Here is an 11,977-nt window from a genome sequence, read left to right on the forward strand (position 1 = left end):
AAAAAAAATCTGTAGAAGGGGAATATTAACAAAGCTTCAATGGTTGGTAAATTTTACATTTTTGGTGCTCTTCTCAGCTGCTCTGTAAGTAAACTGAGGTCTACACAGAGGGTATGTCTTCCTTTTCCTTGATATGCATGGTTCTTTTCATCTCTTTGTAGGTGTGCCTTTTGTTACCATTTAGCTTTTAGTTTCCTGATGTTGAAGCAAACCAAATATGCTTTTAGAGCCATAACACTAAAATCCTTGAAGGAAGTACACATGTAGGAGTAACAAGATAACTGCACTATCAGCAGCAGGACAGGTAGTGGCAGGTTTAGAGGCTCTGAAATTACTGAGCTCGTTTAGTCTTCCCACATCTTGCAGCAGGAACTGACTGTCCTGCTCTAAAATCCACCTGAGTGGTGCTGTGTTTCTGGCAGTCTGTAGTTCTGCTGACAGCAGAGTTTGTCAGAGAAGGAATTAGACTGCCATGTTTGAAGTCTGCACATCCTCGCAACCATCCTGTTTCAGCTGCCTACTCTTTTGTTTTCTCTGGCCTAGATCTAGCCTCTGCATTGAGGCATTATTTGTTATATTGTCTATCTCAGTCTTTCTTGTTCTCTTTGATGGCAATGCAAGCCATATCCCACAGCCTGATCTGGCAGCCAGAGGGTAAATGAACTCTTGCCACCCTTTTTCCTTCTCCCAGCATTAAATGGACAGCATGGCAGCAGAAACAGTATGAAACTTCATTTCATCAGCAAATCTCCAACCTCTGATGTTCAGACAACACATTCCTGCTTTCCTTAGTATCAACCTGAGAGATTCAGTAGGAAAGACACCTCTAACCGTTATCCAGATCAATGCTATCCAGACTTTTGGCATATATCTTCCTCTTCACTGCCATTGTTTTAAAACAGAAAAGACTAGCTGCAGGGCTCTGCATACACAGCTGCTAATCCTACGTGTCCTGAGAATGTTTTGAGATGAGCAGTATAACCTTCTGCAAAGGTGTTTACTGAAAGTTTGTGGTCACAGAGGTGAGGATTTCTTCAGAAATGGAAAACAGGCACCCTTGCTGCCCCTTATTGCTGTATGTACAACAGTAGGTTAAATAAGATTAAATCTTTTAGCAAATTGCCAGTCCTCCCAATTGAAAGAGATTATTTTTCCAAGAAATTTGGTGCCTTCTTTTCTCCTTTGAAGAAAAAGGTTCAGGCAGCCCAGCCTAAATAGTAGCAATTGGCCCACTGTGTAACAAATCTCTGAGCACACATCAGTAGAAACCCCCAGCATAAATCAACCAGACCAGAACAAAGGGGTGCTTATTAAGCTAAAGGCAGGAAGGAATTTGTATATGCAGTACATGCATATAGTGTATATCCACAGCTTCAGCAGTAATTGAGTAAGTTTAGGACAATATGCTGAGTCTACCACTACTGTCAGAGATCGAGTAACATACTTTGAGTGTGATTTTGCTTCGTGTGCATCTGCCTTACATGAAAGAAGTTGCAGAGGAGAAGGTCTTGTTATGCCAGACCTCCTTTCTACGAGGCACTAAGGAAGGAACCTTGGGAACAAATGAGTTCTAGAAATTATCTTCTATGTGATAGTAGAGGCATTCTGCCTGATCTTTTTCCCCTTTTTGTATTCTGATGAAGAGACAGAGTAAAAGGCTGTCTGCAACGGAAAAATATAGGGCCGGAAAACTGCAGTTTAATGGAATATTTTTTCTCCAGGTGATTAGTTCAGAGTCATCTACATCTGTGTCCGCGACACACGTACACACCCTGAGCCTCCGCTGGGGCAAAATGTTTGCTGGGGTTTTTTTTATGACCTTTAGCTTTGCCCTCAGTATCATTTTCAGGGACAGCTCAGCGAATCTGCAAAAGATAGATCTTGGACATCAAGGTTTAGCTCTGAGACAGCTGCTTTCTAGACTGCAGAAAACACGTAATTTTCACCCCACAGCCATTTTTGGACACGTTGCAAGTTTTTTATAAAGAGACTTATTATTTTGTTAGAATGAAAAGAGATAAATTGTTTCCTGTAATTTTCCATTTTGTAAAGTTTAGGAAAGAGACTTCCCCTGGTTCTGTGAGAGCACTTGTCACAGTCTTCTGAAACCAACTTCAAATTTTATCTCCACTGCTAAATACAGCTCCTCCCCAACCACATTTTTAGGATTTCCTGAAATCTATGAGCACTGGATTTGAGGGATCTTGGCAGAACTTCAGATCTCTCACAGCTGTCAATGCTACCAATATCTATCTGCTGTGGCCTTTATCCATGTTTGATCAATATACACATAGACAGGTTAATTGGTGGAGAAAAGATATAGGTATTTATGTGAGACATGCCGGATTGTGTCTGAGTTCCTCAGGCAGTTCTGAGGAGTTAATGTTAGACTCTTGGAAAAAAATGAATCCAGTCCATCAGAAAATAAATTTGTTTTTGATAGGTGTTTATTGATAGGTGTTTATTTCTTCACCAGTATTTGGATGGTGAAATAGTTGCTTGAGTCTTGTAAACTGCCCTCTTGGACCCCAGAAGTCTCTAAAGCACCCAAGAAACCAGGGCATATTTCATCACACACATTACAATAAAAATGGGTTGGTTCTGTCTCAATTGTGCTGTCTGGCTCTCTGCTGACGGCAAATCCCTAACCCCAACTTCCTGCTCATGGTGGTGTTTCCCAGTTTCACCAATTCACTCCTTTGCAGAAGCTCATGTGGGTTTGCACAACCTTTATCTCAGTTGCGTGCACCAAGATTTGGAAGAAGAAAAGGGAGGAGAGGAGCAAGGCTGAAAGCTTTCTGTAAAAATTGCTTTAAGACCCTGTTCTCTTTGCTTCATGGATGAACAGTTCTACGGCTTCCCTGAACAAAGAGGTGACAGAGTTTAATTTCACACCTACCACAAGTGGCTGTATGAGTTCTCAAAGGAGAAACCTGCAGCCCTTGGTGGAGATGCTCTGCTGCCATGGAGATGGTGATGGGCATGGTGCAAGACCTCAATGAAACTACAGCAGACACTACACTTCTCTGGTCTTGTCTTGTCCTAGTGCCTTTGTGTAAGTTGTCAGTGATAAAACAAAAAATTAAAACAAAAAGTGAACAACTTGCTGCCAGGTTGGGAAAGCAGGGAGTCAGTGTTCAGCTCCCAGACTTGCAGCACACCTCACAGTGTGTTCTTGCAGCTTTCTCTCCAGGAACGGTCCTGGGGAGAGATGTTAGCAGTAGTCATGATGCAAACAGTAGCTACAAAGGTAGTCAGAGAAGGGACTAGTTCAAGAGGACCTTGGGGAGGCTGAGGGCAGGGGGGACATCCCATGCACTGGGTCCCTGAAGACCAGCTCTCCTCTTGCCTGTAGAGCTGAGCCTTGTGCCCAGCAGACAACCAGCCAGACAGCATATGAAATCCTGTGGAAATGGGGTCAGGAGTTTAACTTCCTAACCTCACTCCTTACCTAGTCACACAAAACTTCAGTTATTTCAGGAGTAAGAAGTGAAGGTAAGCTTTAAAGCTGTCTTCTGCCATTTTTGCTGCAGGGGTCCCCTTTGCTGTCAAGTTCAGTTAACATTTGTTTAAACAAGAGATGTGGATACCTGATAAGTGGCAGCACCTGGCTTAAAGATGCATTATGGACAACAGAGAGTAAACAGAGCAGCTATAAGATTCCAGTGCACAGAGGTCAAGACAACATCTGTTTTGCCTCGTGTACATATTCATACATAGTTTTCTGTTCTAGAAGTCACTCAAGCATCTAATAACTTCCTGCTCCAGGTGATATTTCAGCAAATTGTTTTCCTGCTCCAGTTCAGTCAGGATTTTTCTAGCTTTGACAGAGTGACTAAAATACCTACGGACTCTGCATGCCACCCCGGTGTAATTGCAGTGTCACAAGTTTTGGGCTGGGAGCCAGCAACAAACAAGTTCAGCCAGGCAGGGAGGGGACGTACACAGAGCCAGCAGTTGGAAGTGTGCATGCAAACCGGCACTGCTGTCAGATACGTTAGAGCTGTGGGTCGGTCAGCCACCCTCTGCACAGCTGCATTAAATAATAGCTGCATAACCTGGTTGTTTGTCCTTAGTACATTGCCTCAGTCTGCAGTTATAAGGGCAGGCTGGGAATCCATCTTTTACTTTCAAAGCTACCAGAGCAAATAGTGTGTCTGACATGCAGCCTTGCCTCATGACTTGCTTGCACCCATCAATTTTCACCCTCTTAAACTGGGAGTGTTGGGTAAAGCCATGGGTTAGTTCCCAGTACCTTGGATTGAGCCCCACTCTCAAGTACTGGGTGTAGACATGTAGACATGTCCAAAGTCATTAGCCCCATTTAAGCCTACAGGTTTCGTATTCTGCAGATAAGGGCTTCACATTCTGTTCTTAATAATTAAACAAGTGTATTTGATATTATATTTTAGTATTTATGTTGCAGTAGTAGCTTAAAACCCCACCAAGATCAGGGCTCCCTTACACTGAATAACGATACAGTGAAAAACAGATTGTAGATAAGAAACATATATTGTAAATAATTAACACCAAAGGAAAAAAAAAAAGCAGTAATTTCATCCATCCTTCTGTCGTAATTTTTTTTATCACTCATCTTCCGTGTCTTTACAGATTCATGCTCATCTAATTCATTTTTGCAACTCGACTTTTTCTTCTTAACCAATTATTTTTCTTTTGCCAACTCTAAAGGGAAAGTAGGTGCAGTAGCAAGTGACATGAGTAATACGTGATTTGGGATATATTGGCATCTGTATGCTGGTGAACGATGGCACATAGGCTGACTCGGATGTGACATAACTCTGTGTGTGTGTGTGGTGTTATCCTCCATTTGCTTACGATATTTCCTTCAGTGGAACTGAAATACTTTAATCTTCCTCCAGTTTGGCAGTTAGTTTATTAAATGTTTATTCATTTTCTTTGCATTTGGGATGGAGCTGAAATTAGCACGTCCATTTTCTTGTTTAAACAAGAGAAACTTCAGTGTAAATAACATCTCATTACACAAATGCATTTTTGTCCTTCTACTGGTGTCAGAACAAAATGAAGGATGATATTTGTGGGGGAAAAAAACAAAAACCAAAAAAAACCTTTTCCCTAAAACCAACAGAGGGAGCACAAACCTTTGGGTTTTTGTGAGACTTTTAAAAATGAGAGGTTGTGTCTACAACATCTTACCTTTCCAGTGAGAGCATGGTTGGTTTAAATGCAGTAGAAATATTTAGGTTCCTAAACATGTCTTCCCTTGACTGCAACAGCCTGCACAAATTCAGGGATTTAGCTTGTTGTGTTCAGTATGTTCTTACTGTTGGAAAGGGCTAATCTTTGGTCTAGAGCACTGAGGAGCCTTATTTAATCTTGTTCAGCTTCTTGGATTTCCATATCATTCTCTTAAATACAGCCCACAAAGGTACCTGCCTTCTTCCCTCGTCACCACTCTCTGGCCATCCTCATGGCTCCACGATGCTACTGGACACATTTTGCTCATTCCTGCTGAGTGACTCACTCTCTGCTGGGGAATCTGCTTTTCCCACAATTTGTTGTGCAATGTCTCTTCTGAACATTTGGGTAAAAATATCATCTGTTAGAAACGGGAAGCTCAAGTGCTCTGCAATTAAAGCATGGAGATAGATATGCTTTTCCTCTCTTTACAACGGACTTTTATAATCTCACCTTATTTTTTACAGATGAAAAAACACTATTTGGGCTCATTCGCAATCCGGGATGGTTTGGGACAATTTATTATAGCTTTTAAAGAAGAGTGGGCAAGATTGTCTGGTGCTGTATGTTAACGTATCTCCATGAAAAACAGTGGAGACACAGTCATGAGAAGGTAAAACTGCTGTTACTTGTAGTTGTGCTTGGATGTCCTTCTGGAAGACATGCTCCAGTTCCAGCAGAACTTAAAAAAGATGTAGGTATGTGAATGCCTCTGTGATGCTCTGACCAGAGGGCAGATTTAATGGGCAGAACTGGTTGCAGCTTGTCCCATGTCTAAATACATGGTTCTTCCTTAGCATAACTACTGAATTGATTTCCGGACCATTTTTACAACCACAAAGATGTTAGATGGCCACAAGAGCATGCACAGGATACATTAAATGCCAGGCAACTTGTGCCACCATTTCCACCTGCACACAGTTTGTGTTTTCTCAGACACACCAGGGCTATGCAGACAGACAGCCACGCTCAGCAGGATGGGAGCCTCCCTCCTCACCTGGGTGCTTGAAGTCAGGCAGGTCTCCATGTACACGAGGTATTGTGCAATGTGAAGCAAACCATGCTATGAAACATTGCCTCTTTTTCCACAGTTGGGCAAGGTTCAGGCCTCTATCTATTCAGACATTTAAAACAAGTGACCAGATGCTGCAGACTTACAAAAGCACTACACATAGCCAGCTGTGCCATATAAATCTTAGACTTTTTTTTATCTTCAAGCTGTGGTTTGTTTGTGGTGTCTCATTTTTCCATCAGCTAGACATTCCTGTCCGTGCTTCCCATTTATTTGTTGGGATCACATAAAAACCTAGCTTTATTTATGCATGTGCTCTAATCCAGAACATAAACTGCTGCAGCCGACTCATCGTGTATTGTCTGAGGGAATGCACATCATAAAGTGCATACGTCATAGCAAGAGGTTTCTTATAACTCTGTGCAGTCCTTTTTAACTGGATCTCTGCTTCGGCCATCTGTTCTTTAATATTATAATGAATGCTTCACACTTATCGGTGCTTTTGTTAGAGGATCTCCCACTTCTTCTCAAAGGTGATTAAGTATTATTATTATCTCAGTGTATCTGAGGTACAGACAAGTTGGGTGACTTGCCAAGATGATGTGTTTGGTGAGTGTTAGAATTAGACTTGCACCTTCAGCTTTCTGTTTCTTATTCCTCGTTGCTTTGTACAGTTGCAAGTGGGCTTTCAGTCATCCTGTGGTAACACATCATATCCTTCAGCCTGTTCTTTGACTCAGATACTGGCATGTGGATCAAACCTTTCTATACTTTGGCTACCAGAAGATCGCAATGCCTGGGTACAGTACAAAAACCTTGGCAGATTTCAGCACCTGTAAATGTTCTCAAAAAAATCCTTCTGTTGAAGTTTTTCCTGTTGGTCCAGGTTTCGCATTACCAATGGCTCAAGTTTGGCACTAAGCACAAGGAAGTGATGTTTGGGTACATATTTCACAGAACAATTGAGGATGGAAGGGAACTCAAGAGATCATCTGTTCCAACCCCTCTGCAGGGCCAGGGACTGCTGCCCAGGAATTTCAGTAACTAGTTGTCAGTAAGTCTTGACTCAAGTACCAGTAGAATTAGGATAAAGGTGAACAATTAAAAAATATATATATATTGTGATTTGCAACTTGCATTTTCAAATCAAATGTTATCAGTTTTACCTGTCTGATATTTTTGTTGGTGTTTCCAGAAACACCAGTAGGGCAACTTTAGATGCATCATGGTTAGGTGGTTTTGTTCAGATGCAAAAAAAGTACATAGGCAAAGACACAGTACGAAAGCAACAATTTCTTACAGTTATGAACACTTAACTGGAAGAAAATGGTATTCAGTCAATTAACTACTAGATTATGAAAATGGAAAGTGATTCTTGTATAGCATAAGAAATGGCTTTTAGTCCAGTAAGTCCTTTTCAAAATCTGCTGCTGAGATAACTGATGAGAAAATTGGTAAAAGATAACCTGAAGAAAACCCAATAACCACAGAGAAGTTTGTTCACAGCATAGAAGAAAATCATCTTAATGCTGCTGGTGACACTTGTGCCTCAGTTCAACTACTGAAGGTACTATACCAGAGATTGACTGGTTTGATCTGTTCATCCATCTAGCAAAGAGATGGCCTCGGTAGTGTTCACCCAATGGGTGGGCCAAGATAAATGCATTCTCTGTTTCTTTACCTGTCCCTCTTCATGAGTCAGTGCCCTGGCATCTGTTCCCAAACTGTTCCCATCCTGTTCAGAAAACTGACCTGCATATAGATTGGTCTTAATGATCAAATGTTTAAAAATTCATTGCACAGGAACAGCTGAAAGCAGTTGATTGGTTTGAACTTTATTGTATGCACCTTGATTCCCAGATCTGCAGTAAAGGGGAAGGTCAGCTGGTAAACATTTGAGCATTTAAAAATAAAAAGGGATGGATTTCCCACTACCAAGGCCTTTTATGTTCAACCTCCGCACAGACCTGGATGTACTGAGGTATTTCTCATGTGTATGATTTAAATCCACCTGGACACTGTGGGCCACATCTTCCCTCAGCTGGTGTAAATCAGCATAGTTCCTTTGAAGTTAATGAAGAATCTAACTTTGCACCAGCTGAGGATCTGGCCCAGTGTAGCTTATTATTTCAAGGATCCACAGATATTCCTGAGGAATAGCAGAGCGTTTAGAAAGACAAAGTTCCTGATGTGATTATTCTAAAATTTCAAGACATTAATTGCCCCAAATTCCCTATGACAAGCTGAGCTGGAAATCTCAGTATTGGATCAGACTTAAAGTTACACAGAAGGGCTGAGATGGAATGGTATACCACAAGAAACAAACATGTGTCTTCCCAATGGTTCTTTCTTATTTTATATTAAGTAGAAATTTCAAATGTATTGTAATTCTACTTATGATATTGAAAAATAAAAAGACTTTTTATTTGGTGTCATAAAATAGTAATAGACCGCAATAGCAACAAACATCGTCTTCATTTCCTCAAATTGCTTGCCACATCTGAGTCCCTGTGTAAGAGTAGGAGCAAACCTGTCATAAGTGAGACTTTTAGATAGATGGCATGGGAAAGTATTGCATGCATAGGAAAGTATTATCAGGGAGCTGATCCCAGGCACTGGTTACATGAGCAGGGCAGAGCAGTGTCAGAGAGATTATTTGCCTTCTGAGAGCCTGTTTGTTTTCTCTCGATTGGCCTTCACCATAGGTGAGGGATGCTCAGCATTTACCTTACCAGAGGATGCAGCCATGTGATAGCAAATTGCTCAGCACTGCCACAAATCAGTAAATAAATATAATGTGTTCTACAAAGACATCTGTATTTTGTCAGTCTAATTGCTCCAGGAGCAGCAGATGATGCACGTTGCTCTGTCTTTGATCGTGCTGCACCAGTATCTGTTTTTCTCTTCAGTCACTGAAGAGAACTTAACTACATGCACCTTTTGGCACATAGCAGTGGTGGCATCCAACCTGTGGGGTGGGGGAATCTGCCCCAGGAAGGGGTAATTCCCACTAGTGCACTTCTGCTTCAGCTGTGCTGCCATCATTCAAATGCCCCAGAGGGAACTCCACCAGATGTAGCAGCATCTCCTACACGCATCCTCAGGCTCATAGAAAGGTGTTGGTGAACATCCAGGGTTAGTGCTCAGGGGCTCAGTCTTCTTCTTACCTGCATGTCTGCAAACTTCAGGTCAGTTCTTACCAGCTCGAGCTCCAGGATTTATTATTACCGTCTTCCAACAAACACACAAAATTCACTTCAGTTCAAATCATTCAAGCATGGCAACTCTAATAATGATATTTTAATAGCGTCTGCAGCGTTGAAGTTTGTTGAAATCTGATATCTGCCACTAGCTAATATAGGCGGTATCATCTTCTTTTTAATAAAACTGTTACTTTAATGACGAACTCCGTCGTACTTTACTGATAAAGACTAATGATTTTAAACATGACTTTTTCCTCCTGTATTTGTGATTTTCATTTTAACCGAGATGACTCTGTTATTTCAGCATACGAGCAGTAATGTTCTCCCATCTAAGTACATTTTGTTCACCTCAGAGAATTTAGGTAGCTAATTATCCAAAACTACTGAGGCGGTTACTGTTTGCTTCCTGTTCTATTGCATAGTAATATAAGTTTTCTGTAATGGAACAAAATAATCCAAATTCTTTGCTCTGTATTCCAGTGGCTCCCTTCTAAAGTGCTTGGTTATGTTGCCTGCAAATTTTTTGTAATGAGGACTCTGGATCAGCTTAACAAGGTTAACATTGTTTGGGAGGTTGCAGATGTGGACTTTACATCGTTTTTAATGAAATCAAGCCCAAAAGAGGCTCAATAAACAAATGACAATGTTTGGAAAAGAGAGGAGCTCATTTCCTTTGATAGGGTGCAGGGAATTTAACCAATCTGTGTTTATAATTACTGTCTGGTTTAGTTAGTGCGAAAGAATCTACTTGTTACCAAATTATAAATAAACAAACTAGACCTGCTTTTTCCCATTCTGCAGCAGTCTTGTTAGAGTTTATTTTCTTTTCATTTGACTACAGAGCACTTACTGTATGCTTAATGCTTAAATTGTTTGGGGTTTCTTTTTGTCTGCTCCAAACATACACTGCTACTTTGGAAATTCTGGACTGTTTTGCAAAATTTGCACCTTGTCATTTTATTTTCTATTAAATACTTCGACTCTATCAAAAACATCATTGTTAGTTAAAAATAGTCTGTAGCAGAGGGGGAAAAAATCTGTTGTCCACATTTTGATCCTTGGTAATTTACCAAAGACATCATTTTTCTTGGCAGTCTTCTGTATAGACTAAGTTGCTACTGCTTAGTTAATTGTAAACCAAAATCAAATTAGCAGTCTTTACAGATTTTGGCTGCTAGAAATGTGAATTTTAAGCAAATTAAGAATCCAACATTTGGACCACCTAAAATGACACAATTTACTATCATGGAAATTAGAGATTTAATTTCCAGTTAGTTAGAATGGCAGATATATTTAATATATCTAATATCCATAGAGCTCAGAATTCACAGTCATTATTTGTGATTCCTTTTTCTTCTTAATTTTTTCCCCAAAATATTCAGGTTTCATTTTAAAATGCCTATCTTCTTATTTAGAAATGAACATTCACTTCAACTTTGCACCACCCATAAATAACCGCAAGATACAATTTTTGTTTCGTTTATACACAAGTCATTTAAAATGCAATCTCTTGCTATCTAATGGCAGTCTCATAAGTACAGCATTATTTAGAAAGTGAGTAGTTTTGTTTTTTTGCATAACTTGTGTTTTTATGATTTCATGAACTCTTGGAGTTACCACCAGCTTTTTTTTAACCAGGATGTGAATTTACCTTTGTTTTGGAAATTGCATAAATCTATCAGGAAATTCTGAAAAATCAATAAACTAATTTTATCGTTAGAGATGTGTAAAGCAGTAAGCACTTTCCAGATGTGGCTCGGGATAGAAGCAAAGAAAACTGCTCTGTTCTAGGAGAGGAAAAACTGTTGACATTTCTTTGAAGTATAATCTCTTTTGTTTATTTGGGTTTTAATAGCTTCCAGCAGTTAGCTGCATATTTTTAAACTGATGTTGCTTGCATACTTATTTTCGAAGGTTTGTGAGTGGCATTCATTGACTGCCATATGTGTAAAAGCTAACCTGTATGTTGATGAATGAATGAGATTGATGAGGAGAAGAGAGTTTTAGCTGGAGATGGGCTCAAACTAAAATGCTAAATCCGCATATTACCTTAACTTTGAAGGTGTTTGAAATTCAAACAACCGAAGCTGGATTTCACAAAGGTTTATTTCATTTCTGACTTTGCCGTTTACACAAAACTTGGGGTCTTATGCAAGAACTAAAATATATGGGTAGAAAGTCTAACACTTCCCACCCTGCTTTTTAGAGTTAGATCAGATTGCCATTTTTCTCCAATTAGAAATTCTCCCCATTAAAAGTTTTGCCTAGAAAGTAGCTAATCACTCTGCGTCATGGGGGCATCACTCTTTCCTTAGATGCCTCTGATCCAACACGTCCTTGGTCTTCCCAGACTAGGGAGCATTTCAGATTGGGATCCAGATGCCGTTCATTGATTCATGTTTGACATTAACTAGGATCTTTAAGTACCGTTCTCACCTCTCTGTGCCAGAATGGCTAAAAGAATTACTTTGTTGACAGATTACTGGAGATCAAGATGTGTGAATAAAATCTTTCACTGACTTGTGTTTTGATGAAGTATGCATTT

The sequence above is a fragment of the Meleagris gallopavo genome, chromosome 14, assembly GCF_000146605.3.
Source record: "Meleagris gallopavo isolate NT-WF06-2002-E0010 breed Aviagen turkey brand Nicholas breeding stock chromosome 14, Turkey_5.1, whole genome shotgun sequence".
NCBI classification, from domain to species: domain Eukaryota; kingdom Metazoa; phylum Chordata; class Aves; order Galliformes; family Phasianidae; genus Meleagris; species Meleagris gallopavo.